Below are 6,968 nucleotides of genomic sequence, written 5' to 3'. Positions count from 1 at the left end.
AACTATAGGTCAATGTGTCCTCGGCTGTCAATGTATTCAAGTTGGCCGCGATGTGTTCCTCCCTTACTTCCGTAGTCATTTTGTCACTTAGCACGGACTCTACTAAGCATTGTTCCTTCCCGATACCCCTAGCATTGTGAGGGAGCTCAGTTGAGCTTGGCAGCGCTCCTTGCAGTCTATTTTTCAGCTCGCCCGCAATTTGTCCCATCGATTCTGTAGCACTAATTCTTTTTTCTCAATGTATTACTTCAGCAAGCTCTCTAAGGACGAAGATTGCGGTGTTTGCAAGCTGCTAGTGCGATTATGTGTTGGACTGTTGTTTTGCGGGAAAAATTTGGGTGGCCCTTCTTTTTGTGCCACTGGTTGGAAGTTTTGTTGTTGATTTTTCCACGCAAAATTTGGGTGCTTTCTCCACCCGGGATTATATGTATCGGAATAGGGGTTATTCTTTACAAAGCACAATGACTGTGGGTTTGCTGGGCATTCCTCCATCAAATGAGCATCTAAGCAAATGACACAACTTGCGGTCATTTGAGCAATTGTGTTGACTTGCCCTTTCTTCGTTCTCGTGTTGTTAGTTACAATGCCTTATATCAAACTCATCTCGCAGTCCTTTGATTTTGAAAGGATGCATTGGCCCCGTTGTGCGTCATTATCTTTAATTCTTAACCTTTGATCGCTTTCCTGCCAATCCTCGTGATTTCTGGAAATGCAATCAAGTATACTCTTTGCCTCCTTATATGTTTTGTCTAGCAGACCACCAGTGGCTGTCGCATTGGCGGCGATCTGCAAAGAGGGATTCAGTCCTTGATAAAAGGTCTCCATCTGCAAGCAATCTGGTAAGCCATTATGTGGACAGTCTCTAACCAACCACTTAAACCTAGCCCAAGCATCGCTGAGCAATTCATCATCTTCTTGTTCAAAATTTGTTATTAATTTCCTTCTCCTAGCATTCTCAGTTGATGGGAAATACTTCTTCATAAACTTTTCCACCACTTGTTCCCACGAAGTTATCTCTCCCAGTTGGAGAGAATATGTCATTTTCTTGCCTAATCACACAAAGAAAATGGAAACAGAGTTAGTCGAACTTCTTCGTTAGAGATATTTGGGAACACAAAAGTGTTACAGATTTCTATGAAGCTTCGGAGGTGAGCGTACGGGTCTTCGCCACGCTTTCCTCCAAACTGCCCAACAGCCTAGATCATCTGCAACATTACCGGCTTCATTTCAAACCTCAATCCATCTAACGCCGACCTCGTGATTTCTGGAGAGAAATATAGAGGTTAGGCGACGCATAGTCACGAATGGGTCTATTGCTGTCATTCGCCAGAAGGATTGGGTTGCCCATAATATTGTTCGTGTTTGCGGCCCTTGCTTCTGGTTGTTCCGCCATTCTTAGTGTTCTCTCTTGTTGTCGGTGGTTATCTCTTAATCTGCATCGAAATGTTCTCTCCATCTCTGGGTCGTAATTAGCCAGAGATTGAGAGTCTGCAAATAAATCAGAAAATTACTGTTAGCACACTATTTTGCCGAAGTCCTTGGCAACGGCGCCAAAAACTTGATGCATTATTTTATGATGTGGAATTTCAGATGATATGCGATGATCGAATTGCGTTGAGCACTCAAGTTTTCTCAGTGAAATCCAAGTGTAAACCCCACTAAGTTTCCTTGTAAGTCCAGGGTCGAACTCAAGTACTTGGGAAAATAGGTTGCGGTGGTAATTTTTTAGGGAAAACTTTGCGGTAACCAAATAAATCAATAGTTGTTGAGGTTGTTGTTTATGTTAATGAAAAATAAAAAAATGTGGTGGAGTTTGAAAAGAGTTGATAAAACGGGAGATACGATGAATATGCGAAAAATGGGTGTTGAGAAAAGTTTCGGCTAACACTTCCTAGGATGCGTTCATGCTATGCGATCATGCAACATGCATACAACAGTAAACCACCTCTCCGTGCAAATGCCATGGGTTCTAAGGCTAGAACACATGCGATGTACATGCAAAGGTGTCTATAGGGCCTACACATAAGCCTCTAATTCTTATCTATGCGATGATACACAAACAAGGCGACAACATATCATCATTCCCATCTCTAGGATGCATGCAATGCAGATTGGCAAACAAAGCTTATCTCTAAGTCCCTATCTCTTGTTTATGCAGTTCTAATCTTGCTCTCTCGAGTCTAGATTCTAACCTAGCTCTCTCAGTCTTAGGTTCTTTCTTTAGACTCTCTCTCGAGTAGTTCTAAAAGGATATTTGGCACAATATAACACAAGATAATCGAAAGCAATGAACTTCCTAGGTCATGTTAGCTTAGTTTTTCTCAACCCATTCGACTAGTTTAGCTACTCATGCGTACTAAGAGAGTGAATAGATGTAGAATGAGAACTTCCATTGTATAAATATAAAGATGAAGTACAAAACAACAATGCAAGAATAGAATAAAGAGCCTGGTGGCAATCTCTTGATTCCCAGGCTTTTACACTGTCTTTCTACTCGTGTTCAAAAGATAATCTCGCTCTCACGAGAGTCGGCCCACTCTCCACTTCTACACCTCAGGGATCTCTCTCGAGTTAGCCTGAGCGATCTCTGGCATCTCTACTCTTCTCTTGCTCCACCTTAAAATAAAAAGGAAAACTATGGACAAAGACATGTGATCCGAACTTATGAATTTTCGAACCCCTTTTTTGAAGGTTGCCTTCGATATTTATAGAGCTTCTGGGATGAAAGGTGGCTTCTCTCTTATGATTGCACAGATGGGATGGCTTTAATTCTTGACTGATGCGCCGAATATTTGTCACCGAAAAGCTGAATGTACTTGTTATTGTTAGCGGCTGTCAACTTAATTCGAATTCGACTGTCATCAGCTTTCTGTCCCATTGTGATTAATTATGCCTTTTACCCAGATGCGCCCACCAAGTTGCATTGACCAAGTTGCGGCAATCCTTCTTGACAAATGTTTGTCGAACACATATCACACAAAAAGCCTTATGGTAATGCTGCAACTCGACCAATTGATTTCCTATGATCGCAAATTTTGCTTACGTTAACTCATTATTCTGATAAAAAATACAAAAATCAACTGTTCCTATGCGATGAACATGCAGATGCGTCGCAATATTATGAATTTGAATGTTTTTTTGGAGAACGCAATTTAACATGTTTCATCAACGCAAGCCAGCATTGTTTAAGAACTTAGCACTATGATAACGTGCATTTCTGCCCGTTATCATATGTGAAATCAATGCCTAGAAAGCAAGAATGACCAAAACGACCTTTTACTGGAAAAGGTTACAAAAGCCAAGAAGATTGAAGCTTGTACATTCAGACCTTTGTGGTCCAATAAAATATTAAGGTTTGAGTGGGATAATGAATATTATCCCATCTCTTTCATCAAGAATGATTATCAGGTATGGGTAACTCTACCTAATGACAACGTAAGTATGAAGCCCTTCACAAGTTAAAGGAGTAAAAGGCTACGAAGTTGACAACTTGATAGGGTTATATGAAGATAAAAAAACATCACTACGATCTGAATCGAGGTGCGAGAGTATATGGAACCATCCAATTCCGAACTTTATGATAGAAAATGGATGCATACCCAACTTGATAAACAGGTCAGAAAATGCACGTTATCATATGTGACATAAGTTTTTTAAACTAATGCTGGCTTTGCTGTTGATAAATGTGTAACAGATTGCATCCAAAAAGCATTAAAGTTTATTACATTTGCTGGTTCCGCATTCTGCGTTCATCGCATAGAGAAACAGTGGATTTTGTATTTATTGCAGAATAATGCCGTTGACGGCAAAAGCAAAAATAGCGATCACAGGAATGCATTGTCGAGTAACAAAAGCGCAGCCATACCAGCATAGGCTTTGGCGGTGATTTTTCTCGCAAACATTGCTCAATAAGGATTGCTACAACTTGGTCGGTGCAACTTGGTGGGCGATATCTGAGGGTGAAAGGCATAATATCACATGAATGGACACGAAATCTGATGAACGGTCAAATCCGAAATTAAGTTGACAGCTCCTAACGAATAACAAAGTACATTCAACTTTTCCGGTGACAAATTTATCTCCGTGCAACATTCAAATGCAGGGAATTAAAGCCATCCCATCTGTGCAATCATAAGAAAGAAGCCACCCTTCACCCAAAGCTCTATAAATACCAAAGGTACCCTTAAGAAAAGGAGTTGACTTGTTCACCAGTTCACCAGTTCGAAGAGTTAGAGAATTTCTCCTTAGATAGTTTAACCTTGTTCTTAGATTTTTCTTTTATTTTAAGGTGGACACGAGAGAAGGAGGCTGTGTCGACAGATTGTTCCGGTAAGCTTGGGAGAGCGCCAGAAGCTTCAAGATTAGAGAGAGGGCCAGCTCCTACGGAAGCATGAATATCTTTTGAACCGAATAGAGATTGCCAGTGTAAAAGCCTCGGTCAGCAAGGGATTGCTACCAAGCTCTCTACCTTTATCTTCCATTGTTATTTTGTACTCAAACTCATTTATTGAAATGGAATTTACTTCTCTATATCTGTTCACTCTCTATTATTTACACATAAGTAGCTAAATCTATTAAATGGGTTGAGAAGCATTTAGCTAGCACAACTAGGAATCTTCATTCTATGTGATTATCTTGTATTATGTATGATTCATTCGTCCATTAGAGATACTCGGGAGGGTAGTCTTAAGGACAGAATCTAGGCTTGGGAAAGTTAGGTTAGAATCTAGGCTCGAGAGAGTCAGATTAGAACACATAATCAAGAGATAGGAGCTTAGGGATAAGCATTGTTTGTTATTAACGCATCGCATGCATCCTAGAGATAGGATATGATTGTATGCGGTCATCTTGCCTTTGTTATCAGTACTCACTCTTCTTTTCAATTGATAGTTGATTCGGGTGCATCTGCTCATGTTTATTGTTCAAAGATTCTATTTTCTACCATGACTACTTGTTCAACTTTTGTCATATTGCCTGATAAATAGACTATATTAGTTAAAAAGGTTGGAACTGTTCCTCTTTCATTTGATTTAATCATCAGCAATGTGTTCTACTTGCTTGATTTTTCATTCAACCTCTTATCAGTAAGTGCTCTTATAAAGAACTTATCATCAGTGACTGTTGAATTTGACACTAATGGTTGCATAATTTAGGACAAGTACACTTCGAGGAAGATTGGTAGTGTCAATTTTGTGCGAGGCTTATATCTCTTGAATACACAGAGTCTTGGTACCTTCTTGAATCACATATATGTTGTAACTGATAAAAAAGGCTATTCTCTGGCATCAAATATTGGGTCATCTAGATATGTTCAATTTTCCCACAGGAACGGGGCCCCGTGGGGCCCCACCCTAAATGGGTCGGGGATTCCCCGATTAGGCAGGGAATGGGGGAGGAAGTAGGGGGGAAAATTCCCCATGAGCTAAACAAGGAACAGAATGCATTCCCGTCCCTGCCCCCACCCCTCCCCCTCCCCCTCCCCCCCCCCCCCCCCGTTCCCCATCCCCGCCCCGATTAGCTTCTACATATTTATTTAAGTATAGTTATCATAATGTTATGTTATTATTATTATTATTATTAATATAACTATTTACTTTTAAATTTCAATTGATTATTTATAGGGAAAGATAATAAATATGATTAAATTGAATAATTTAAATTTATATTATATATTGTAGAATAATTTTGAACATATTATTTCTTTCTACTAAAAACGTTAAATTAAGTTTTTTTAAGGCCAAAATTTGAGTAATTTATCTTCAAATTCAAATTGTCATATAAAACTTGTTGGGGAAGTTTGATGCTCTATAGTCTCGTGTTCTGTAGTTTGTAAAACAGAATGTATAATGCTTGTGTTATTAATATATGATATTTACTTCACACTCTTGTTTTTGCTCATTTAACTTGTTTTATTTGCTTTAACCACGACAACCAATAAACATAAACCCTGGTTATCATCGATGTGAATCAAGCATGATATGTGGTGACCATACAAGTGGATCATGTCTTGAGTGATAACCAAAATGGTCTGTAGTATATGGATAAAGAAGGGAAACCTTATCCTGATAACGCTACAGACGCGGTCCGCTTTGTGGAATGGTCATAAGTTTTGTGACTTTCACAGATGGTTTGATCCTAATCATTCGTGTTGGGGACATCGCAGACAGGCGTCTTATTACAAGAGTTTGTATAAGACCTGACCACAAAGTGTTAACATCTCGTTATATAACACTGTTCATGACAGAGACTTCACTTCACTTAGGATGACCAATAGGTAACATGAATCAGTCCTGAGTGAGTTGGGAACTTCCGCCATTGAGGGCGGTCCTTTGATTTGTATGGTAAGTGGCCAGTTCGCCGATTCAAAACCTACCAATTTTGGGGATTCGTCTGATTTGGGAGCTTGGAACTCGAGCTACACAAGATGGAATCACTCCTTCCCCGAGGCAGGGGTAAGTAGAATAGATAGCTTCCTTAAGGGCTGATTCCGAGCTTGAACGATGTGGCACCACACACCTTCTCTTGGCTCGAGAGGTATTCACACATAGATTGGAACTGAGTTCTTGAGGTGATTAAAGGATTCTAAGGTTGTATCATCGATTGGGGAAAAGGTCAATGACCTTTATATATGAGAGGAGTAAAAATGATGACAAAGTGCCTACACGAGTTAACAGCAAAACCTAACAGAGACTGACATTGTGCACCAAAGACTCATCCCATTATCAGTAAAAAAGGATTGCAAGCACGTCTCAAACAAAGTATTCTACCAAAAGGTATCAGTGAGCACCTTTCCTTTGTGAACACTGCATTCTAAGGTAAAGCAACCAGACAAAGTTCCACAAAATCTCAGCAACACCAAAAGGAAACATTGGATTATTACCATTCTGACCTATGGGGACCATCTTCTACACCAAGTCTTAGTGGCTCAAGTATTTTCTAAACCTGTTATAGATTGACATTTTTCTCTT

At 39.7% G+C, this 6,968-nt stretch overlaps 1 non-coding gene across 1 annotated transcript; it reads left to right on the top strand.

The window, feature by feature from the left end:
* Nucleotides 1-841: 841 nt before the first annotated feature.
* Nucleotides 842-948, top strand: LOC120068611. Its single transcript, XR_005479249.1, has one exon. It is a non-coding gene; the product is annotated as a small nucleolar RNA R71 (small nucleolar RNA).
* The last annotated feature ends 6,020 nt before the right edge of the window (nucleotides 949-6,968 follow it).

The sequence above is a fragment of the Benincasa hispida genome, chromosome 12 (genome assembly GCF_009727055.1).
Source record: "Benincasa hispida cultivar B227 chromosome 12, ASM972705v1, whole genome shotgun sequence".
In the NCBI taxonomy this organism is placed as follows: Eukaryota; Viridiplantae; Streptophyta; class Magnoliopsida; order Cucurbitales; family Cucurbitaceae; genus Benincasa; species Benincasa hispida.
Note: the sequence above shows the minus strand (reverse complement) of the source record. Positions and strands in the feature narration are given on the sequence as shown.